Source organism: Larus michahellis, chromosome Z (genome assembly GCF_964199755.1).
Source record: "Larus michahellis chromosome Z, bLarMic1.1, whole genome shotgun sequence".
Classification (NCBI taxonomy): domain Eukaryota; kingdom Metazoa; phylum Chordata; class Aves; order Charadriiformes; family Laridae; genus Larus; species Larus michahellis.
Window position 1 is genome coordinate 70,212,355 of NC_133930.1, and position 26,502 is coordinate 70,238,856.

The window sequence follows — 26,502 nt, forward strand, 5'->3', positions numbered from 1 at the left end:
ACTTTTCAAAACATCCACTTTGGGATCTGGCATTTCCAAATAGAAATATCAATTCTAGGCAGACAGGGGAGGAGAGAGAAATAGAGATCATCTAATGAGAGTAGCAACCCACTTGGGTTTTTATTTGTTCACTGTTGATGTGCTTTGGGATATATCATTTAATTAATATTACGCAAAGATAACAACTGTACTGAAGGTAAGCCTTGTAAAAATTCAGTCAGGAACATGCGCAGTGATCATGACTCGATTGCAAGTAGGTCTCATCAAGATTTACAACATATACGGAAACAGCACAAACTCTTCTCCACTTCTCTGGTATGCTAGTAATTAAAATACAAATAATTAAACTCTGTAATTTAAAAAAAAACTTTAAACCAGGAGCTTAGAAGTTTAACAAATATTCAGGAATAAAAAATATAAATATGAAAAATGTTACAGATTTCAACTACTGAATATGAGCAAAACACCCTGTCACCTTGCAAACCACTGTTGTGATCTGCCACAGGGTAAAACAGGATTAACATGTGAAGAGGCTAAGAAATTATGCACAATCTCATATCTTTCTTCACCCTCAAATTTTCAAATAATTCCTAAATGAACTGCAAAACCTTTTATACTGTTTCAAGCTCCTGTGTTTGGTTCCCAAGACCACCCAAACCCTTAACAACTTCTGAATATTCTGGCTGTTTTGGGTTTCTGACCTATTCTAGACTCCACCAGAACAGTATCATAACCACACAAATGCAAAGGACTTACCACGAACTTCCAACCCCCTCAATTTTTTTCTTCTTCAGGCTGAAAGAATTTGAGCTTTTAATAAGGCTGGTTAAGATTGCTCCAGTATAGCAACCTTCTGCTAGAAAATGCTGAATTTGACGTGATTCTGTAGAAAATTTTAATTCTACCATAAGCTTAGCTAGAAAACTGTCTGTTTTTTCTGGCAGCTCCTCTGCCTGCCTCCCTGGACCTGAAGACCGTCAGGAACACAAGGCCGATGAGGTTCTCACATTTTCCACCAATTTGTCCAGAGGGCTGCTGCAGAGCAAAAGTACCAGGACACCAACAGTTTGGGATTTCCAAACCAGTGCCACCTCTGGCTGATGAACAATGAAGACATTGGTTTCTGGTCTCCAGGCTTGACAGCAGCACCATCAGGGGCTGCTGGAAGCTTTGGCTTCCAAGATCTTGCCAATAGGCTGCCTGGTGGCCAGCCAGACCCTCAAGGCTACTGGTGCTTCTGGGTGGCAGCTGGCCAAACATCTGCTACTCTGTCATACAGCGTAGATACAAAGTCATGCAGGTTATCTCAGAGTCTGATATGTTGCTTGGAAAGAAACCAAGATCCTTACCTGTATGTGATTTTCCCACACCTACTGTTAGACCTGAACAAAGCTTTGTAGTTATTATGGTCCTCAGCTGTCTAGATAAAGACAACTGTCTTTTGTTGCAAAGGACAAAGCACGGTAAGTATGTCGTTTGTGTTGCTGGTGGGTTTTGTAAGTATATAAAAATAATATAAAAGAAGATGTAATAAAGTAATCTTTTCTCTTCCCCCTGCCCTTGGGATTTGATTTCCTACTCCGCAATGCTGCAGACTGAACAACAATTGTACCCGAGCGAACTAGGCTGCCAATTAAAATTTGGGTTTGGATACAAAATCCAGGCTCTTTTAACTTACACTGCAGTTAAAACATTTAAGTAGCAAAAGGCATTATATAAACATGTTGTATTCAGAAATCCTGAGCCATTCTGTATGAAATATCCAACAACCAAATCTGAAGGGTAAAGTCTAAGAATCAATGAATAAACAACTATTCATTAAATAATAGCTTACTTTAGGCATCATCATATAACATGGACCGGATAAGCAGGAAAAAAGCCTTATAGTCAAACGTTGTATCTGTTGCAATGTGAGCAACATATAAATGGGTTTAAAAGAGAAGTAAAATCATCATTTTCTGAGCACAGCCAGTAAACCAGGAAAAATAAAGTGGTTTCTTAAGTAAAATAAGCTTTGAAATGAAGTAGAAGTACACTGTGCTGAAATGGATGAGAAGCTGGTGAGGTGTCCAGTAATGATGCATTTAAATAAGCAATTTGGCTAGAATTTGCAGTCATCTGTGAATAATTTATCAAATTGAGTAAAGCAGCTCAAAAGAGCATGCTGGCTAAAAACTGCTGAATATTTTTGCTGTGTTAAAATTCAAAGTCTCCCTCAGTTTCAGTTCCTTTTCTTCTAAATCCATAAAATGGGTGAGAACATTCCTGTATGCTGCCTAGGTGACAGCTGATCACAGAGCATATTTTTCCTAAAAATATTCCTGAATAAAGACTGTAAAAATGGCCAAAGCCCTTCTTCTTTCTCTGAGAAAACAAAAGAAAAACACAACTACTAAAGCATTGGGCACGTTCACACTGACACAGCATGCTCTCCATCAGTAGATTTCTATACACTCTACAGTCAGTGCCTGAGACTCAGGTATGCTTGCTTCTCCCACAAGCCACAATACAGTCTCCCGCTCTCAGCAGCCTATGCACAGCCTTCATATACTAACCACCCAGAATTAAAAAATACCAAACTCACAACACTACCAGTGGTCTCTTCGTTGCTTGTCCTGCCCTCTACTCTTCAGACACTGAAAAGGAACATTCAGGGTGCTTTTAAAAGGAATTCAGATATCGGATTCAGACTGACTTCTTTTTGGCTCCAGAATTCGAATATTTTTAATCCTAGCTTCACTGGAGAAAAGAAATGTTGCAGAAGAAAAATAAATTCTAGCTAGTTAGAAAAGAACTCACTCTGTAAGACAGGTGTGAAAACCTTTTGCACCACATCACTGTACTAATATCAGCAACAGTGTACTTACTACTATGAACTGTTGAGTCAGGGCCATCACAGGATCACAGAACGGTAGGGGCTGGAAGGGACCTCTGGAGATCATCTAGTCCAGCCCCCCTGCCAGAGCAGGCTGGACATGATCACATCCAGGCGGGTTTTGAATATCTCCAGAGATGGAGACTCCACCACCCCTCTGGGCAGCCTGTTCCAGTGCTCTGCCACCCTCACAGGAAAGGTCCTCCTCATGTTGAGATGGAACTTCCTATGTTCACGTTTGTGCCCATTACCTCTTGTCCTGTCACTGGGCACCGCTGAAAAGAGCCTGGCCCCATGCTCCTGACACCCACCCTTTAAGTGTTTATAAGCATTGCTAAGGTCCCCCCTCAGTCATCTTTTTTCCAGGCTAGAAAGACCCAAGTCCCTCAGCCTTTCCTCCTAAGAGAGATGTTCCAGTCCCCTCATCATCTTGGTAGCCCTTTGCTGTACCCTCTCCAGCAGTTCCCTGTCCTCTTTGAAGTGGGGAGCCCAGAACTTGTACTCAAGGTTTTGGCTTCTGTGATGGTGGACCTACCTTAGAGAAGCCGGGTCTGTTGGGAGCTGATGGCATTCACCTGACTTCATGGTGCAGGGAAAAAGACGGGAGAATGCGGGAGCCAGAAAGGAAAGGGAAACGCCTGCGCAGCGGCCCTCTGCCGAGAGCGGCAGCGTTCTCCTCTCAATGATTGTCTCCCCAGCGCAGCAGCCGGTGAAGAGCACGGTGGCTACAAAGATGGTTGTGGCACTGCTTTCCCTTCACACTCATCACCACTGTGGTGGCGATTTCACATGGGCCGAGGAACTCCCCGGCAGCTCCGGCTGGGCAGGGACCAAGCGAGAGGCACCGCTCATGTGCCTCCGTGCCTTCACCGGGGTGCGGCTGGAGAATATGCCCGACCCAGATGCTCCCCAGGGAGTTGATACCACAGAACTGAACACGCTGGACACAGAGAAGCCCGTGCTCTATCGGCAGTGGGACTTGCCCACCGGGAAACGTCTGCCCGCTCCCCCACCATCACCCTCGGGAAAGCAGCGTCCTCTGGCAGCGACACAGCAGGAGCAGAGATCCTGCCGCGGACAGGCCCCACCCCACCACCAGCACACACACCACCACCCACCCGTGGGTGTCAGGTGGGCCCACCAAGAGCACACCCGCCACCCCAAGCTCAGAGGCAGCACCAAGGGAGCCGATTCACTGCACGGGCTGGGATCTCAAGGAGCAAAGCACCTGCGGGTCACGTCACCTGACAGTAGGTTTGGTAAGGGTCTGGGGGGGCTTGTGTCGGCTTTGGAAAGGGAACTCCCGGGAGCCCCGGCCTGCCGGGTGGGTCTGGACTGTGTGGGGTCGGGGCTGGGGCTGCCCGGGGCAGCGGTGGGTCGCTGAGGCGGGGGGTGGCCCCAGGGCGGGGCTGGTTGCCCTGTGATGCGCTCTGGTGCCTGGGACACCACAGGGGACGCGTCACAATGGGGCCGGCTATAAAGGGCGCCATCGGGCAGCGCTGCCCCAGTTCGGCACGGGACAATGGTGAGTGGGCTGGCGGGGGGAGGCTGGGCTGGACCAGGGCCGGGGCACAAACGCTGGCCCCTGGGGGGTGGGTTCTCACATGGCATAGAGGGCCCAGCCGCTGGCGGGAGCGCCTTGGGCCAGGCCCGGTGCCGCTGGCGGCGGGGCTGGGCGCAGGCCTTGCTGCCTCCCCGCTGCCTCGGCCCCCCTCCTGCCTGCCCCCAGCTCCCTGCGGCTGCCGTCCCCGCTACCGCCAGCTCCCGCCCGCCCTCCCAGCCCCACTGAACCCCTTCTCTCCCTCCTCCTGCAGGCCATCGCTGCTGCCGCCGGTTTGCTACTGTCCTTCCTTGCTGTGCTAAGCGTCTTCCAGCTCCCACTGCCGGTGGGCGACGAGCTGGACGAGGCCACGCAAGACCGCAAGCGTTGGCGTGCTGGCTTTCTGGACAAGCAGATGAGGCGGCTGCTGCAGGATCTGGAGGAAACGCACCTGGAGCTGTGGAGCCAGAAGGAGAGCGACGTTTCCTGGGGGGCTCTTGCTGGTGTCCTGGTGCTGCTCCTCGGGCTCGGCTGGTGGCTCAGGAAAAGGAGCCATTGGCCAGCCAGCAGCAGCAAGGAGAGCGGTTCCGGAAAGGAGGCGGAGGAGCGGGAGCAAGAATCAAAACCCAGTCTTGCACTGCACGCGCGCCTGATTTCCGTCGAGCGCCTCCTTGAACTGTCGGAGTCATTCATGAAGGTGGAGGCCCTGGTAGATGATCTCCTCCGCATCTGCCACAAGCGTTCCAGGGATACCGGGATGCCACGCGTGAAGGCAGTCGTCGGGGTGGAGAGCGCTTTAGGAGGTTGGGGTCCCCAGGAGGATGATGCCACCTACCGCCTGCTGGTGCCCCTGAAGCCTCCTCACGGGCACGCCTTCCGTCTGGAGCTGGGCACCATGGAGGGGATGCCGGCCAAGCACTCCTGCATCCGCGTGGAGCCGGAGTGCAGCTGCAAGAGGGAGCAGCTGGAGAAGGACACGCTGTGCTTCCTCCACTGCCACCAGGAGCAGCTGCGGAAAAATCGGGGTCCCAGCCTCCTCGACACCTTCTGCACCGGCCCCTACCTGGACGTAGAGAAAACGGCCCGCTGGTTCCAGGACATGGTAAAAGACGCCTGGCTGGCTTTGCCTCAGTCGAGACACTGCCATCTGAAGGTGCTGCCCTCCAAGCGCTCCTGCAAGCTCCGGCTGACGGATGCTTCTGGCAGTACTGTCTTCATTCACATGATGCTTGGGGTGCAGCAAGGTGACTCGTACGCCGTCCTGAGCATCCACTAGGAAGAGACTGCTGCAAGGAGCCTTGCGACAGAGACTGCCTCTACCACCTGGACAGTGAGTGCCCTCCCTCTTCCTGGGAGTCCGTTCCCTGTGGGAACTTCACCCTGTACAAAGTTGTCAATAAATCGCTTGTTTGTTTGAACTAACGCTGTGTCCGTGAGTGGCCATGCATCGCTTTGTTGGGGAAGGCGGGCACAAGCTGCTGGCTGCGCAGCTGCCGCAGAGTCAGGGGGTGTTTTGCAGAAGAGCCGCTGCAGTGGGCTCTGGTTTCCTGAGTCCCTGGGCTTTGGCTTGCCAGGTGTTGGGGGTTAATCCCAGTAGGCAGCTTGGCATCACGCAGCTGCTCAATCCCTTGCCCCAGGGGGACAGTGGCGGAGAGAATCTGAAGGGTAAAAGTGGGAAAACGTGTGGGCTGAGCTCAGACCGTTTAGTAGGTAAAGCAAGAGCTACACGCCTAAGCAAAGCAGAAGAAAGAACCCCTTCACTACCCTCCTGCTCTGCCAACCAGACGTGCCTTCTTGGGAAGCATTCTGCCTCAGGCAGGACGGAGGGAGTTGATTGGGGAACAGGCTCGGAAATAGAGCTTTTCCCTATACTAGTAGAAAGGGAAAGAAAGAAGGTTAATGTAGCGATTGTTTGTACAAAGTTAAATGCATACCTTCACAAGGAAATCCCAGGAAAACAAACTGGCTTAAGAGCTAGTGAGATACTGAAGTGGTTGTGCAGCAACTCTTGAACTTTTACCAGTTTTTGGGTGAAGTCCAACAAGATGCTGAGCGCTCTCAGTTGAAATCCTCACCACCGGGGAAGTCACCCAACACTTTGACAAATTCAGTCACACTTGGAGTATTTATCGTATGGACCAAAAACCTGTGGTTTTGTGGACAACATCTGTACTACAAGGAGTGAAGAGTCACAAACACAAATTTTATGCTACAAGTGAAAGTGCTTTTGTCCAATAATAAGATGAAAGCCATTTTTTTCCCACATGTTGTTACAATACTTATTCAGTTCTTTAATTAAATAGAATCACGGGATCACAGAACGGTGGGGGCTGGAAGGGACCTCTGGAGATCATCTAGTCCAGCCCCCCTGCCAGAGCAGGCTCACCCAGAGCAGGTGGCACAGGAACGCGTCCAGGGGGGTTTGGAATGTCTCCAGAGACAGACACTCCACCACCCCTCTGGGCAGCCTGTTCCAGTGCTCTGCCACCCTCACAGCAAAGAAGTTCCTCCTCGCGTTTAGATGGAACTTCCTGTGCTCAAGTTTGTGCCCGTTACCTCCTGTCCTGGTCACTGGGCACCGCTGAAAAGAGCCTGGCCCCATGCTCCTGACACCCACCCTTTAAGTGTTTATAAGCATTGCTAAGGTCCCCCCTCAGTCATCTTTTTTCCAGGCTAGAAAGACCCAAGTCCCTCAGCCTTTCCTCCTAAGAGAGATGTTCCAGTCCCCTCATCATCTTGGTAGCCCTTTGCTGTACCCTCTCCAGCAGTTCCCTGTCCTCTTTGAACTGGGGAGCCCAGAACTGGACACAGTACTCCAGAGGTGGCCTCACCAGGCCAGAGGAGAGGCAGAGGATGACCTCCCTCGATTTGCTTGCCACACTCTTCTTGATGCACCCCGGGATGCCGTTGGCCTTCTTGGCCACAAGGGCACATTGCTGCCATCACAAAGAACCCTCTGCCTCTCTAATTACAACACACTTATTTATACCATAGGAATTCTTGCCTTTAGGAAGCATACTAACCTCAAATGCAGTGAAAAAGATAACCTGTCTCAAACATTTCAATGTTGGATCCCTTCTATCACAGTTTAGCCCTCGTGATTATGTTTTTGCCTATATACATAGAACTCCAGTTTCTGACATCCTGCCTCTAGTACGGTGTAACTTTTTGCTGTTCCTCAATAATGCTTCTCACCAAAAACCATCTTATTCCCCCAGTTCCAAAAAAAGCAGTCTTGGCTCCAACTCGTAAAGCTCTCATCTTCCCCCTAAATTTCTCAAATGCAGTTTCCACAAATGGAATCCCTTCCTCCTTTTACTGATTAGCCAACTCTTGTAACAATTCATAAAAAAAAAAATAAAATACCAAAATGCAACCCTTAAAATTCAAACATTCCACTTGCTTGAACCAAAACCTTGACGGCTTGCCCAACATGGAAAATCCCTGAAAAAACAGTCTCTAATTTGTGAAGCTCATGCCTGCCTTAGTTGCCATGCCTCTCCTCAATACACTGAATATCAAGGAGAACAAAGAGCATACTGACGTATTCAAAGTATTTAGCTTGACAAAGCCAAATGACTCCAACTAACAAATTTCTAGAATATTTCATTTATCAACAGAACAAAATGGCATTACACAGCATGTCACAGGAGAAATATGTTGTAAGATTAAGGAAAAATTAAATTTCCTAATTAAAAAACTCAGCAAAACCCTTCCACTTCAAAACTTGGAGGACAGAATACTGAAAAGGTCCTAAAGCCTATTAATTAAAATGCTTTGGTTCATTTTGTTGAAGAAAACCTTCAGATTAGTGAATCCATGTAGAACTGATCATTATAATAATATTGAAGTTAGCAAGACAGAATTCATGTTTGCACTAGGAAAATCAGTGTTTCTTATGTATTTCTGCTTTTTTGTATAACAAGAGAAAAAAATCTGTCTGATCAAAAAAAACCAACCAGCATATATTTCTTCAAGGAACTCAAAACAACTTTGAAAAAACTTCTGCTGACCTGACCCGGCTTGACAGTACAGACCATTGCAATGATTTAAAAGAATGTATAAATATTGTATGTTCTGAAACACATTGATGCTACCTAAAAATAATATATTCAGGCATTTTAAATAAAATAAGTTCTACTAATGCAATCTATATTGCAGCATTCAGGGGATAACAGAGTAGGAGCACGATGTGGCACCCCCCAACAGCTGCTCTCAAAATGTGTATTTGAAATACAGTAAATGGAATAAAAAAGTGGAAATTAATACAATCTTAATTCATGGGTACATAGACGATGAGTTAATTCCATTAAAATGTGAATAGAATTGTGCCAAAATGAAGTATAACGCTGAACAAACTTTCTTCGTCATTCTGGTTAAGTGAATTAAACTTTTCTTGATATATTCTCACTTGAGGCTCCAGAATCCATTACAAATGTCTAAACCAAGACTGGATAACATATTTCTTGTGGCTTTTTCATATTATCATTTTAATTTTCAAAATATCTCAAGAGGTAAAAAAAACATTAAAGATTAAAATAATTCTATCAAAAGAAAAAAAGAAAGAAACCCCACACAATTTAATTAGCTGAGAAACCAGAGCTTTGTTAAAAGTTGTAAATATAATAAAGAAGATTATCACTCAGCCACAGAAAAAATGTCCCAGCATGCCTTTGAAGAAGGATATTTAAATTCACCAAAAGATCAATTACTGTTTGTAAGAATAACTATGAAAGTTAATAGAGAGCGTTGGAAAGCGTTGTTCTAATAATAAGCCAGCAAAGTACCATGGATAAAGTAATACAAAATATTAAAGCTTTAGAGACCGTGGCTCTCCCAAAGCACAGCTCAATCACATACAGAAAATGAAGAGAGGAAGGGCATATCTGAGACTGTGGAAAAACGCAGTCCAGAAGTTAATATTCAAACCCTTGTTATGTTTTGGCATTATTGACTACTCAAAACTCAAGTTCAACAAAAGTAATTCTTTTTCAATTGGCTGCTCTTGAGATTTCCCCTTAAGGCACCTCATGTGCTAACTCCTTCCGAGATGCCTCTCCATCTGAATTACAGCCTGTAAGGACTTGCTCAGCCATGTACACAGAACGAAGCATGGGAACTTCAGCAATTTTATACCTGCACCCAAAAGCTTTATTCAAAGAATCCTAGTGCCCTCTTCCAGTTTTCCTATGAAAAGTAAAGATGGAAAAAAATATGGAAAAACCCCCACTCTTTATATGTTTTGAATGTCCCGAAGCTCAGTTAGTGCAGTTCAAGTGTGCCAGTGGTGTCTCAGATGCTTTTAGATGGTGCCTTAGGCAACGCAAAATAATGTACTTACCACCCCTGCAACGTGACCTTGGCTATGAAGTCAGGGAACTGCCAACAGTCCCTGGGAATGGTTCAGTGACAAGGGTTCACAGATAGGAAAACCTCTGCAATTAGTAGAGGTTGTCCATCTTTTGATTTCTTTGGAGCTCAAAGATGAACTCCTGAAGAAAGCTATCGTCCGAGAAACCCATATGGGAAGGATAGCCAAGAGGCTGGACTAGATGATGGTTCTCAGGGGCCTGAAAATTGCTACAAGATACATGAATAGATATGTGAATGAACTAGAACAATGTGTTATTGTTTATGCTGTATTCACACATTTACATTCCGGCACATATTTGCAAACACTCCAGCTGCATTCACTATGTTAACACTCAGTGTGGCGACCAGTGGAGCTATTAGTGAGAGCAGCCTGGAAGAGCTGCATCTTGTGATTTGAAAAGAGTATATATTTATCCCAAGGAATCAAGAATGCCTCCTTTCAGGACTGAACTGAATTGATTGTGTGGGAATGATTCAGCTACAAAGGTTCCCTAGAGATGAACAAAAATGCCTTCGTGTCATGGAATTACTAATAGCCTACTGGCATATATGACAATGAATCCTGAAAGTATAGCGAGGGGTAAGTGAAAGGAGCATCTCAGAATGAGACCCCAGGCAAGTCTAGTGTAATTTGTGAAGAGTAAGCGCAGTGCTGGGAAAAGCCCCTACTTGCCATACCTATTTAAAAATCCAAATTTTGCCAGGGAAAGAAGGACGTGTTAGGGCTTTGCCCTGCAGAGCCTAGGTGTTCTGTGCCCAGAGCTGTTGGGGCACCTGCAGAGGCCATGCACGAGCCTGTGAAGATACAGCAAGGCATCATCCCAGAAAAGCAGAATTGAAATCCCGCAGAGGAAGACGAATGCATTAAATCATGCACTTTCTGGTTTCCAGAGGCTTTGAATTAGCTATTCTCTACATCTGCAAAACTACAGGGCACCAGTGAATATTCTTAACCCCATGTTAGTAAAGCTTTTATTCATTTATTTCCTTGGTCTTCAAAGCAACAAACTTCCTGGCAGGCCCTTAATTCACAGGCCTAATCCTTCTATCCATTTAGCTGGATTCTTTGAGGAGATACTTCTGAATACAGAATACTCTAATTACTCCTTTCATTCCCCTTACATCACCCTCCTGTTTCTCTGTTGTTCAGCACAGCCTGGTTCACACTCCTGAGGTATCTTCCCAGAAAGGCAGACCTTAGTAAAGGTACAGGGAACTGAGGAGTAGGGGATGCAAGAACAGCAACGGACAAATTTGGAACAAGGCTTTATTTAAAAGGTTATGAAAAAGCAGGAACCAGAAGTATGAGAGAAAGATGGATGGGAGGCAGGACTTAGGCCTTGGGAAATTCTGACTTCATATTCTGCTGTTACAAGCTTATGACGCATTTTTGGCCAAACTGCTTAACACTTACCCATGCTTGAAGTTATACTGAGATTTGCCTGTATATAAGGCACTACCGTTAAAGTTCACAAGGAGCTACAGAAATAACCCAGTCACCTTATCAAGCTGTGGACAAAGGTCCAAACCATCCTGCACCACCCAGATTAATAAAGCCTTTATATTGACAAATATAACCTTCTTGCTGATATTGTCCTATTTTACATGAAGAATTTCACCAGTTGTAATAAAGGATATATCTGCGGGGCGCCTTCAGGTACCCATCTTCACATCTGAAAGGCCTGTCTAACCAGACATGATGCAGTGTACGAGCTGTACATGAAAACCAGAGGCTGTGCGGACCTTCGTAAAATGCTGTTGGCTAAAACACAAGAGCACCATGCGTGAGCACAGCTCTCCCTCACAGCCTGGGGAGCATGCAACCAGCAGAAGGCAGGCTTTCTGCATGACCTGAGGGAGGTGCACACTGATGGTGCTGGCTTCAGCCTCTGACATTTGTCCCTGTCCTTCGGAGAAAGGCACAGGCATGTACGAGGGGAAGAAATGAATGAAGCCTCTTAAGAGAACAAAAATAAATCCTACTGGACATTTTCCACCAGACTAGTTAATGTCTGTGCAGGAAATCTGGCAGACTGTTGATCACTCTTAGGAAGTGACCAGCTACAAGGAACCATCAACTCTCAGAACTTAAAACCTCCCAAGGGGAACCAAGCAGATACCCTGGGGTTTTTTGCATAAGAAAAGGTAAAGTATTGTGGTACCTGTATATGTTAGAAGCAGAAAATACTGCTGCCACAGTTCTAAACTTACTCTAAAAGTAAAATTATTGCAAGCATCTTCATTCTTAAAAAAAAAAAAGTAAGTGTGAACTGCTAGGACTATTTCACAATCACAAGTCTATCCAATATTTTAGAACATTCAGGGTAACTGAAACAAAAAGTAGCTTAATTATAGCAAGTTTGTGTTCCAGAATATTAATTATTGTAATGAAATACAGATATATAGATCAGACAATGATAATACAGGCACAAGGAAAATTATTCTTTCTTCAACAATTTATTATTGCTAGTCTTCATCTCTTTTCACCTGCACAAATTGTATGTTCCTACCTTTTGAGAAGACATTAAAAGAAAGTTTCTCCCTTACTTTTCTTCCACAGCAGATAAAGCTTACACTTGAACAATAATAAGAAACAACTGGAATCAGTTCAAACAGTATCTTGGGTTGCAAACAGAGAAAATGCAGCTTCTTATTACATTGAGCTATTTCCCTTCAATTTTAATAAATACTTTAATTAGGAGTAAAAAACCCACACTCTCAGCTACTGTATAAGGCTATTATAGTCTTCCTGTTTTGTACAGTTTTATAGTATTTGGAAATCAATATGACTCAAGTAGCACACAAAGTACTGAAAATAGAAACACCCAATGGCTCCGCAGGATGCAGCATCCTTGAACTTTTAAATGAGATTTATATGAAAGAATAATTCCTGTAAAATACGGCACTTTCATCCAAACTACAGCTTTTGTAGTTTCCAGAAAACTTTTATAATTAGCATCATAAAATGGCACTAGGGAAAGCAGTATTCCACTTGGTCAGCTGAAGGAGCACAATTCTAGAAAAGAACTGCACATAATGGTGTCTATTGAACCTCATCTCTCACGAAGATTACTGCCCTTTTTTAAGTCACACAAGACACACTGACAAAGATGCAAATTTTCTCATAAAAATGTAATTAATTAAGGAAATGCTGATTATTTTTCTCACTCCCTTGTTCCTTCATCCAGTTTGGGAACATTTTCCTGCTCCCAGAGTACTTCTCTTTTACTTGCATGATACCATCTTCCTAAGATATAAGTAAAGTTGGCTAGTTACGGCCATCTCTACTGTCCTGTCAACATTTCTATATCACTCAGCCTCCTGTGAACCTCAGGAGATTCACTCACTCCATTCCTGCCTCATAGTCATAGTCTAAAATTCACCTCTATTAAAAAACTCCCATGCAAGAGGATTCAATTTGTCGTTTATGACCCCGTTATAGCAACACACAACACCATGTGGCTTGCAGTAAGATGAAAATCCCAGTGCAAGAGTTTACTCCATGGAGGCTTGGGGGTTCCTGAGTGGGCAAGGAAGAGTAAGGAATTGTACAAAAGTGGACATTCAGGCTTGCTTAGGCTGGAACAGCATTGTATTTATGAAAATCTGCCCCTCCTGTTTTATCCTATGAACTGGGACGTTTTCCAAGGCAGCAGGATTGCAGCCAAAGTCTGCTGGTATCAGCCACGCACCTCTCCAGCTGCTCAGGAGGACCGCAAAAGGGATTCCAGAGGAACTCAGCCTGAACAGAAACAAGTATTTCCACACTTGGCCAGAGGACACTTTTAGTATGAGTTCTTGACTCTCCTCCATTTTCATTTTGTCTATCACAGTACTTACAGCCCTTCTCATAAAACACCCTTAGAAAGGCAGTCACTGCCCAGGAAGAAGTTAAATGATAACAGACACCAACCATTCACACCATTCCTCCCACAGAGGTGAACTGTGGATTTGCAACCAGTCGTATCCTTCTCTTCAGAACCAAAGAGGTATCTTTTTCAGTAACAGGTATCAATAGTACTTTATCTACTCAGTTTGCTTCAGCTTCTAATAACATCACACAATAAAGTTAAAATTATAGTTTTGCCTTCTAGCCTCAGTTCAGATTTAAATAAAACACAATCTCATGAGAATCATGGGACATACAACATGCTGAAGAACACATAAAGACAATTTAAGTGTTAGAAATCAGGAAAAAAGTTGTCTTGATTTGTATGAATATTAAAGAAAGGCTTTACTTCTGAACATAAGAGCTTCATGAAAGTAAGGTAAATTTGTGTTTCTCAACAATCAAGCTTTTAATATCTTCAATACCATTTAAATATACAAAATGCTAAGAGGAAAGAATACAAAGGAATGCTAAGATTAAAAAATAAAACCACTTAGAGTACACAGTATATATTTTAAAATCTAAAATAATTCAGAAACTGGGCTATACTTGTAGTCCACTTTCCCCTCAGTAAGACAGTAAGGCACAGATCTTGCAAAACTATTATCACCATGGCAAATCTAAAACACTGATTTTACATTTATGTCAAACATTGCCTAAGCATTACAATATCCAAAAAAGACATATGCACTGACACATTTAATGCTTATCTTCTAAGAGGAATTCTTGTAATACTATTGTTCGCAAACTTCACTTCTGTAAAATCGCCAACCTCACGCACTGCTTGTTTTCCTAAAACCAAAAATAACTTCTTTTGTCTATTCTTCAAGGAAACAGCTTCAACCACATTTCAGTAAATAGCTTGACTTCTTTAATTAGACTGCTTTTCCAATATATTTAAAGTGGACTTCACATACTAATCTATTTACTAGAGTAACAGATGAAAAAAAAAAAGGCCGAACAAATGTCACCTATATTGTTCATTCATTCACAAATTTCAGGGGGGAAAACGGAGTCTCTGTAGGCGTGGTGAGTTAATGCAGCCTCACACACAACTGGAAATTTGTCAAGAGATACATAACTCAAAGACAAATTTTTGGAAACACAGAAAATGCTTAGCATACTTTCAGAAGATCATCTTGAAAAGTGCCAGCATGTACAAGGACTCAACAGATGCAGTTTCTGTTGCAGCAATATTATTGTATATTAACTACAGGTTTTAACACCCCACCACTTCTAACAGAACAGCTAGTAAGCCACTTTAATAAAGTATGTAACAGTTTAATAATATCATTTGTTTTGACCAACAATTAATCTGACCCTAAACTGCTTTGAAGCATATGCACTGAGCAGCCAAGCAACTCTTTCTTTCAGGTATAGAAGTCATACTACTACCTTGAGTACCAACAAGAGCAACAAGAGTACCAAAAAAAAAAAAAAAAAAGGGGTGGGGGGCAGGGGAAAGAAAAAACCCACACTAAACCAACCCCCCCAAAAATGAAAAGCCTATGTGATTACTCCACTGAGCTTATCAATGATTAACTTTTGTCCATTTACGAAAATGTAAAATGTGAACATAAATCCTCATGGAATTTTCAGGCAGATGCAATACTTTTTATCTTCTGATCCTGGTTGCTCCAATCCAACAAAGTATACAAATTCCATCACTTTTAAATACCTGCACAGATCCATGGAAGACAACAGAAGTCTCACAGATGCAAAGTTAAGCACATGTAAATGGTCTGTTGGACTAGAGCTCCCACACAGTAATATGTAAGATAAAAACCAATGAAACCTTACTGAAGAGTTCAGGAGTTGAATGGCAAGACCTTGACATTTCTTTAAGACAGATCAGAAAAACAACCAAAATATTTGAGAACTTTTGTGGCAATCAAAGGAGGAAAACAGATCTTTCATACTGTTGAGTGAATAAGTAATTTTCTTGAAGAAGTAGAGAAACTAAAACTTGAAAGTATAATTAACTGATAATAATTAAGTACAGTTCTTAATGGGCTGTGCGCCTGTGTGAACACACTGTGTAGTCCAGGTAAGACTAAGGCATTTATGACTTATATGGACTCTTTCAGTCAGATGATGTGCGAGCCCATTCTGCAGCTTTTCATTTAGTCAAGGATTTACCAGAAGCAGTATGGCCTGCACTCAAAATAAGCAGGAAAGAAATTATCTTTGATACCTCTGCTCTTTTCTCCAAACTCAGAAGGTAACAAATAATAAGTTCAAATTGCTAGGGGATGAGAAGACAAACACTGACTGCACATGTCAGATGATGCAAGTTTTCCTAATTTATAGGAAAGGACTCATCAGGATAAGAGCAAGAACCCAGCTATTAAATTACTGGAACACTTTGCAACCCACAGCACTGGGTACTGGTAAGACCTCATCATAATGGCTACATGCAAATCTGGTGATCCGTCTGCAAGGAATATGATTCAAGTTGGCACAAGAACAGGAAAAGGATGCTAGGAATTTCAGGGAATTGAAAGCTTATTTATATTAGCAACAAAACCAGCTTGGCTTACACAAGGATTGCAATACAATGACAAGTAGGGAATAAGACTGCTCTTTAAATGTCAGAGGAAGTGTCATAAAAAACTCTTAGGATGAAAGCTAACTCTTACGAAAAAAAAAAAAAAAAAACAAAACCAAAACACCACACAGAAAATAAAAGGAGAGTAGACTTTGAAGAGAGACCAAATATTGAAGGTTCGTTGTCCTCAGAGTAGAGATTCTGGTCAAACATGTATTAACAACAGCAAAGGTAAAACACCTAACTACGGTAAAGACGCATATAACCGTATCACACAGCTAGGAGATGTCTTGCAGTTTCACTCTACACCTATTAATTTTTCCCTTAGCTGACTCTTTGCTTTCAATATACCAAAGCGTATCACATAATTCACATAAACATTCAAATATGTAGCCAGAGAGTTGCAGAAGTAAATACACTGAAGTACCATGGCCTCGGTTTCTACAGTTTATTATTCTGCTATGAAAACAATTAAATGCTATACCACTAGCCCCTAAGATGAAAAGAAATGAATTTATTTCAGTATATGATTTAGCAGCTCTTGAATCTGATTACTAAAGCAGAATAACAGTAACTAAAATAACAGGTATTGAATAACTTAGGGCTGGGGAGAGAAACCTGACTTCGGCCATGAATTTTAAAAAGTGTGTGGCTTGTTTTTTAAACACAGAAAATAGGAAAAGGTTAGAGGACTCTACTAAGCAATCCCGAAAACATATATCAAAGTTTCCGGATGATTTTCTTTCAGACTAGTTTCCGGAACACATACCCATTAGCAATGAAAAGTATAACTCCAACATCTGAACATTTTTAGATCTAATGAATCAGCAGGAGTAATACATACGGTGTTGATATACCAGCCAACTCTTCTCCTCCGGGAATGACACAGTTCATGCAAAAAGCTGAACAACTCCTTAAATATCCACTGTTAAGTAAAACTTTGAGAACTGAAAAATGAGGTATTGTTCAAAATGGCAAGGCTTCACAAAATGAAACCACAAGCACAGCAGCTGTCATAATAGAAACCCATATGAGATCTCTTTGCTGTCGGTTTCTGTGAAGACATACAAACTTCCAAGGCCGAGATTTGGATAATAACCTTGTGGACCCTCTTAGGCATTCCTGTCTCTCCAATTCCTGTGTATATTCCCCTGCTCTGTAATGAAGGTATTACTCTTTTTCTCACACTTGTGCACACAGTAGCTGGTAACGCAAATAATATCCATAAACCAGTGAATCATTCCATTATTGGGACCACCACACATGTTCTGAATTTGTAATATTCAGCAACTCCTAAAAAACAGCTTATTCCAACTTGCTTTTGAGAGAGGTGAAAAGTCTTTGCAACACAATTACTAGTAAAGGACTGAAATGCATGCAGCTTTTCTACCTTGCATGTTTTCACTATTGGCAGAGTATTTAACCTATGTGCTGCCACTGGAAGCGATGCAAGGGACTGCAGATGAGAGCAGATATTCCCAGTTGCCAGCAGAAGCCAACTCGTCGGGCAGGGGCGGCGTTCAGCTGGCTGGCCTTGGCAAGGTACACTGCAAGGTCGTGGTAACTTCACTGCCCGCGGCAGCCAACTGTCCCAGGCAGCAGAGAGGCAGACTACCGAGACTCCATTTTGCAAATTAAAAATGCAGAATAGTAGCGTAAGGAAAAGGCTGTTTGCCATTGTTTTAAATATGTTCCATATGGCCTTCCAGGTGAGAGTGTTTTCATAGCCTTTAATGAAAAAGCATGTGGACTGAAGAGAAAACCACCTTTTATTAACCTTCCAAAAAATTAAAATGCACCTTTCAGGGCATATGAAAATTCATATCCTGGCAGCTGTTACTAATGATAAATTAAGAGTTATAAACCAGCATAGCTGGAGATTTTCTGGTAAAGAAGTTGTATTCAATCTGTTATTTCGGAACTCATCTGAAAGGAAAAGTGTGCCAGAGGCACATGTCAGTTTGTTTGTTTGCTTTATATTTTAATTAATTAATTTACTTATTTAAATCTGTTTTGCATGTGGGCAAAAGCTTGGGGCGGGGGGGGAGAACTCCTGTAACCGAATTTATTTTTGCAATAAATACCATGTTGATTCTTAACACAATTTTACTCTCATAAGAATAACAATGCCATTGTTTCCTTATCTTCCCCTAAACACCAGTCTCTAAAGTGATTATAGCTAGATAACAAGCTCTAAAGGATAAGAAATTCAAAGAGTTTGTAAGAGGGTAACAAAAATAACGCTACTTGGGTGTTCAGGAAGAGGTCTGCATTTAGAGACCTTCTCCATGGTAAAAATGAGCCATTTTACATCCTCACACAATCCTATGCTCATGGCCACAGAGAAGGCAACAAGCTAAATATTAGGAGGTGTATCATCTGATTGTGAATTTAATGAAAACTACAAACACAATTACATTTCATTTTCATCCAGACTAAGTTAATCACTACTTACCATTGTGCCTTATTCAGACCGGGTTCTAAAGTGATTTTTTTCATCAGAAGCTTCTGATGAGCACCCAGACAGAATAATACTTACACTGACACGACATCTCAGCCCCCTGGTTGGTACAAATGCGAGTGACTAAAAATGACATGTGCCTTCTCGCCACTGTTCCACAAATATCAGTCCTCCGTGGAAAAGCATCTTGGAAAGTTAATACATTGATGCACACTAACTAAAGCCAATTGCACATGGCTTTTACTGGGGCTAACAAATCTGTATTACTGCTTTTACTTTAGAGTTATATTACATTCAAAGTGCAATCCAGACAAGATACTTACACTAGCAATTTCCACCCTCCTTGCTTTTTCCTTCTCTCATGCAGTATCCACATAACACACAAACACTTTATCACTTCTATTTTTCCAAGGTTACTGCCATATAGGATCATTTACTCACAGCAGAGAAAATCTGCACAAGACACAGAAAATACTAAATGCTCTGGAAACTGTTGAGGTGGCTCTGCTTATTATTTTTAATGACAATTTCTTATAAGTATGGTAGATTTACATGTAGATGTATTCATTCCTTTTCATGTATTTCTTTGGGAAATACGATCTGAAATAGAATCCAAGGAATAGATTAAAATGCTCTTAGGGGGAAAAAAAAAAAAAAAAAGCAGCTGTATTCTGAATAGGCTCTGACCTCAAGACTAAAGAGCCATGCTTGCTCCCATAAAATGAACGAAGAATTCTCTGATCTTCCTAAGCCGGTTTTTGTTCTTTTCAGAGACTTTCCAATGGAAAGATTTACATTATGGCACTCTTTCCTGAAACTCTTTTTTATTTTCTCCTTGGAAAAAAAATCAAGTTTTAGAATTTTTTTCTCTACAGAATAGTGACCTCTGCAGTCAGTCTCTGCAAAGCTCTTCATGCTGTTCTTTAATCTCTTTCAGTGTCACAGATTTGGGGGCTGGGGGCGAGGAGGGATGGAGAAGAGAGGAAATAGGAAGAAAAGCAAAGAAAACAATCAAGCTCTCAGAACTCTGATATCGAGCATTTCAAATGTAGAATTTCCTTCTCCCTTTCCTTTGCTACAGGATGAAAAATGGTTCCAAGTTTTGAGGAAACAAAACCCAAAACCTTCACCAACAAAGGAATCATGCTACCATGCCTCCTTCTGCAGTACTGAAAGAAATTTAATCCTGAAATGTTCACTCGAGAGATAACCCATCTGAATCTGCAGAAAAGGATTCTGAACCTAATGCAGACCACAAGTGGAATCAACAGTGGGATGATGCTGCCCTCTCTAGTGCATTAACAGGAGTGTTGTATACCACATACATGGAGGTTTTTTGTTTGGGGTTTGGGTGGGTTTTTTTCATAGAATCGAGGCATCAGCTGTGTATAATTCCAGTTACTTTACTTCATATGTGGACAAACTGAAAAGAGTCCAGGCAAAAGTGGCAGCATGATGTAGCATTCAGAGAACCTGCTTTATTAAAAAAATTAAAAAGTCAACTTGCCTAAAATAAGAGAGATGATCAAGGGCATATACTTCACATCTTTATATATTCAGAAGACTGTTATAAAAGGGATCTGTAGTCCATGGCCACTTTCACATGGTAAAACACAGTAAGTAGACCAACCTGCAGTAAGAGAGATTTACTGTCTATATCTATATAGATGGAAAGATTTCCTTTCCAGCAATATGGATAATTTGCCCCACTAGAAAGTATGTAAGAAACATAAAGAAACAGTTAAGAAGTATCTCCTGGGGAAGGCTTAAGCACAATACATCTTTGCATCAATTTGCTTTTGCTTTCCAGCCTGTCAACACACACTGTAAGTTCAAAAGGACAAACACAAGCAGTGAGACCAGAGACTCCTTCCAACTTGCCACCTTCTCTGTTTTATTATATTGAGAGCACAGTGAGAATGTAGGGTACCACAGCCAGCTTCCAGCACGACTGGGACAGTTAGCATAGCTATTTTTACATCCAGCCCAAAGCCTGTCGGGTCTTTGCAGCGCTTCTGGCCAGCCCACTGCACATTGCTCCCAAAATGCTTGCAGCCACCCGTACCTGTATCTGGGGAAACAATCATCAAAAAACTTTCTGCAGTAATGCAGAATAAAAGCAAGTCCAGCAATACTAAGCAGGATCCCATTTTTCATATGCTTATGCTATTTCATCTAAGGAGGCAATACGACAAGCCTCCAGAGTCACAGAGTGGGTGAAGATGAAAGGGACCTCTGGAGATGATACATTCCAACCTCCCTGCTCAAAGCTTCTCCCTTCCACTTGTTGAAAATGGATTGATGTGAGTGTTCAACAAGTTCGGTCACCCCCAGCCTGTTTCCAATGAAGGTCTGCATCTGCCATCAAGAAGCAGCAAACAAAAGTTTGCTGAATAAATGAAGGATTTTGTTAACAAATTAGAAATTATTTATTACTATGCCCTATGAAGAATTCATTATGAATTCTATTAAGAAATCATTATGAAAATGACCCTATGAAGAAGTCATAATGAAAAATTTCTTCCTTGTCCCCAAATCAATATAAATTTTCATATATACCATAATTTCAGGCTACGTGTGGTTAAATGAATAACCAGTAGCTAAAAGAAAAAAAAAACCCAAACATATATTGTCATGACTACATAGTAAAAGAAAAAAACTAAACAATACATTCCTCTTATATTGCAACAAAATGTAGTAAAAAGCAGCTCTACAAACAGTCCTCTTCACAAACTCTTTTTTGAACATCCAGATTAATTCAAAATCATAATAACCATCTAAGCTTGTGCGTCCCATTTTGCAAATACAGAAAGGTGTAACACATGAGATGATAAAATAAGTGTTAATTAGGCATTTGTTCAAGATCGTGTGTACCATACATGGTACACAAGCCACAGAAGTTAGTATAAAGAAAAAAAAAGCCTAAAGGCTTTTGTACTTTTAACTGAGTGAAAGTAGAAAAGCTGCCTTGCCCTTTCAATATTTCCTGTCCAGAAAGCGTTGTATCTTTCTGATACACAACATCTTGTCCTAAACAAAGGAGTCTCAGTTCCTGGAGAAAAGAAATCTTAGTTTTGAAATACGAGGTTACAAAGGAATAATGAAGAAAGTCTAAACTTTACGTTTTGTTAATGTAACTCAAGACAAAGGTAGTGCAAGGACAATGGACTGCATCAATTGGAACTTAAGAGACAAAAAACTTGGTCCATAGCTTGGATTTCTATAAAATCACCACACAAACTGTACTGTGGCCGAGCTGCCCCTTCACTTACTCAGCTTCTATTTTTTGTTCTCCTGTAACACTCTTACTACCTAGGGATGTCCCCTTACATTTTCCTCTCTCCCCTATACTGTATGCTTCTACGTCCCATTATCTAGCTGTTGTCATTTTGAGATTTTTAGTCTAAATTACCATCCAATTTTCCCATTCTTTTGTAAGTGATTTAAACACCCAAACTGTGCCACTATACATATAAGAGCTGTACAGTCACACCAGTAAGACCACTGCAGTCAGGCACCCCTACATTAGATATTCATTAGATATATGAGAGCCTTTTTTTTTGTCTGACAGTATAAACGTGTATTGAACTCAGCTAGCCAACCTATAGTCTAGGTATTGCTCTACAGGAAATATTATTGCAGAATTATGATAAGTAATGTCATACAATTTAAGTCTAAGCACTGGTCTCAAATCCAAAATAAAAAAGGCAGGGCAGCTGAAAATGCTACTGTAAAGATTATAAAGGCATCACTAATTTTGTTCTATTCAATACTATATTACCTATTCAATATTATCTATAATTTATTTGGGTTTCCAATTCTGCAGGGAGAGACTTATCACTATTTTTTACATTTAGTCTTTTTCTAAAACAATGTAATAAACAGTGTAGTCAAAACAAACAGCATGAAAAAGAAGAGTGAAGAGGACAAGAACGAAGATTAAATTATCTTAAAATGTGCAGAGAGAGTTTTAGAGGAAGATCTCGCTTCAGCTATAAACTTCCTGTTATTTATTGTCCCAAAAAGTCATAAAAATGAATGATGCAATAGCTACAAAATAAACAAATGAAAGGCAACTATATTTATAGGTATGTATCTATTAAGGAGTGGTTTAATAATCAGGCAATATTTTACCACTGCCAACTTCAAATCTATTCTAGACTTGTATTTAAAATGCAAACTCCACAACTACCACATTTAAATCCCACATCTCACAAATCACAATGCAAACTAAAACCTCTTCTCTACTAAGTCAATTTATAAAACCTGAGACTCTATTTAATGCTTACCACTCTTTCTGTGTGAGGAAAAAAAAAAGAAAACAAAGCAAAAGATGTTCCAATTAGATTTATTGTTTTTTAAATCCTGCCATTCTAAAAATAAAAGAAAAATAAAACATGATTGCAACTGAAAATGAGGAGTCCAGTGTTTTTTTAAAAAAAATATGTTTGAAGTGGTAAAAACAGGATGTAAATATTTCTGAAACTTTTTGTGAAGCTCTTTAGAAGTGCTATAAATTTGGTCACTACCTACAAAGCATGAAATCTCATCAGAACATGATGCATTGTCCCCAACAAGTTAAGAGCTTCTCTCTCTAAACTGCATATTTGGTCAAATTACAGTAAAACTTAGAGAAGCAGCCAATAAGTTCTTCCAGAAAGCTTTTTCCCTGGGATGTATACAAGGTTCAAGTGAGTAACAGTTACGGGAAGGATGCTTGCTGGCGTTTGCACTGAGAACAGAGAATGATGATGTCACTTTTCATATTTCCCTACCATTTACCTCAGGATTTGGTCATTCTAGAAACATATTTATTATCTAGAAATTATGTTCATTGCAGATTTTATTTTATGGGTGAGAAAGGTGTAAACAAAAAAAAAACATATTAAAAAGAATAGTTTCCAAAAAGGCAAGAGCTGTACTTAAAAATCTGAATATATATTTTTAGAGACAGACAGAGAAGGTAGTTTGATTTTCTGAAGTTCTGAGTAACCAATTAGTGACATCTATACAAATAAAATTCTTATAGTAGATGTATTCGGATATTAACTAACACAGAATGGGCAGTGACATATACATAGATCACACTGTAAACTCAAGAGAAACATAACACACTTTCTTTCTACCTAAAATTTATGGTCTTACATACAACTTAATAAACTTACAAGGTATTGGTAGTTTGCTAAAATTTGATTTAGATCTCCTGACCTTTGAAATAAATAAATAAATAAATTTCCTATAAGACCTTGTACTGTACATTCAAGCTACCTACACCTCATGTCTCCATACACTCTGCATCACCTCATGGCAACACTGCTAAAAAGAACAGCAATACTTGGGCTAAAATGTTGCATGCAGGTGTCTGCCTCAGACTTTGCTTTTAAATTTACTTAAATAATTTTTGGCAAAAATTATTTAGCTTTTTCAAAGAATTCTCAAGGAACATCCTAATTTCTTTGTCACGATTATTTCTCTTCCTGCTACCTTTTGCCTCACTCACTATACAGCTTCTACAACAAAAGAGACGTGCTATGAAAAAAACAGCACGTTGTCCTGTAGTCAAAGAAAGTAGGATGATGATAGTTATAAGCAGGCACGTCCTCTGATTTCTGTGCCTGAATCTGTAGCCTTAAGCTCAATAATGCTACACAAGTAATTAATTTAGGATCATTTATTAAACATGCATCTATTCTACAGACTGCTCCCCCATCAATCCACAATTAGATATTCATTGAAATGACAGCTGAATCTTCCTTCAAACGAGTGCGTTGACTCTCAAGGTTGAGCATCTACAGTGAAAAAAATGCAGTCACTATTACCTATAGCAGTTTCTTATATATGTGCATCTTACATGTGGCATTTTACTTTTTCCTTTGTCTTGCTGACATTTATAAACGATCAAATCAGCATGGCGAAAAAGTAGCTTGAGTTTTGTAAGTGATTTTGCCCCAGCATATTGTCTGGTTCCTGTAGGTTTGCAAATAATGATGAATCTGGATTATGAAGACTAACTTGTACTACTCCTGTATTTTTATTGTGAGTGAGGGGAAAGGAGTAAAGAAATCCAATACTGCAAAACAGAAGTCTGTTTTTCTGAACCAAAAAACCGATGGTAGTGGGGAATCCTACACATCAGCGATCAGGTTATTGAAACATTTGCTAACAAGTTAAAATAACTATGAATAATCCTGTAACAAATGTCACAGATGAGACCACAAAATACAGGACAAATTAGTTTACATTCATTCATTTAAAATAAGTCTCTTTCACCTTCAGGCCAGTCACATCTTCTGTTGATAACCAGTCTATTATCCTTGAACCTAGACTCTGTCTTGACTGGAAAGCTACACATCTAGAGATGCAATTAACAAAAAAAAAGCTGCTGGTGCTTTCCAAAAGATAATTTATCAACACTGTTGTACTCAGAATTAAAAAAAAAAAAAAAAAGGAAACAAAATTAACCGATAGCCATAAAAAAAATTTGTTTCTCTTCTTCCAATGTCACATACAGGCAATGCATAAAGATACTTGTCTTATTCATGAATTACACAGAGACAACTTTTAAAAGTTGGAAGTAGTTTTTAAAGTCTTGAAGGTTTAAAACAAACCTTTCGGGTAGATTTTTTTAAAAGAATACTTCAATAAAGGACAACAGCAAGGAAAAATAAGACTGGAGCAGTACTTCTAGCTTCAGGAAATCATGAGTAATAAGACATGACCTTCTAACTGCTGCATGAAAAAACATACCACATCAGTGTAATTTGACTCGCAATAATTCAGGCCTCAAGTTAACTAAAACATGAACTTTCAAATTAGTGAATTAAAATAAAACCTTAAAAAGTACGTACTTCCCTGCAATCAAACTAGGAGCTCTTTCCAGCTATACCAAGCAATGAACTCAATTAAAATAAGTAGTTGCATCTGATTCCGTGACAGAAAGATGAAATTACATCACCGCTAGCAGCAGCAACAGAATGGCAGACAGTAATCATGACACGAACTTTACAGGACATTGCAAGATCAGCAAGTAGATCAGCATAACTAGATTAATTTCAATAATTTAGTGAGCAACTTGGAAGCTAGTCTTTTTTTTCCCCGTCTACATTTACAAAGAGGATGTTTATATAGGAATGTTTAACACTGTCTACAAATATGAAGTGTTTAAATATCTAAAGTACTAATGAATACTCGAGCCATATGGTCAGCCCAGAATGCATACACAAAGTATACCTATAATAATTATCTAAAAATGAATACATTGCAGTTAGACTGATTCTTATTAACTCTTTTGTGGAAGTGGACATTTCTTTTATCTGCATATTAGATTTACAGTAAATTAAACTCAGATTAATTCAAAAACATACAAACTTACAATTATAACCTATTTGTAAGTCTCCTAACTTCAAATGCTATATTTCAGCAATTTCATTGAAATGTATTTCTCTATACCAAATATTTATGAGAAGAATATACTAGATAGCAACTACAAGGATGACTGAAAAATTAGATCAAGGACAGTACTGATCCTGGGACGTGCCCAATGAGGAATAAAAATGTAAGTATACACTGTACAGATTTATTTGGCGGATTTTATTAATATAGTTATGATGACCAATATTTTCAATGCTCTGCTCTGCTATCTGTATATGTTTAGACAGAAACATAAGTCAATCCTCCCTAGCTACACGAAGAGTGATAGCACTTAGGTTTTCTGACCACTCCTTCATGTCACAGAAAAACATAACTGGCCGCCTCTTCTGAGTTACAACAGTATTAATTTCTCACAGCAGTAACTCTAAGAAGTTAGTTGTGTTCT

The 26,502-nt window shown here is 40.7% G+C and overlaps 1 protein-coding gene and 1 pseudogene across 2 annotated transcripts in view; one reads left to right on the forward strand and one right to left on the reverse strand.

The window, feature by feature from the left end:
• COMMD10 (COMM domain containing 10) overlaps positions 1–26,502 on the reverse strand; it is a 112,981-nt gene that overhangs the window by 24,162 nt on the left and 62,317 nt on the right. The window lies entirely within an intron of this gene.
• On the forward strand, positions 226–5,691 carry LOC141736388 (inositol 1,4,5-trisphosphate receptor-interacting protein-like 1; annotated as a pseudogene).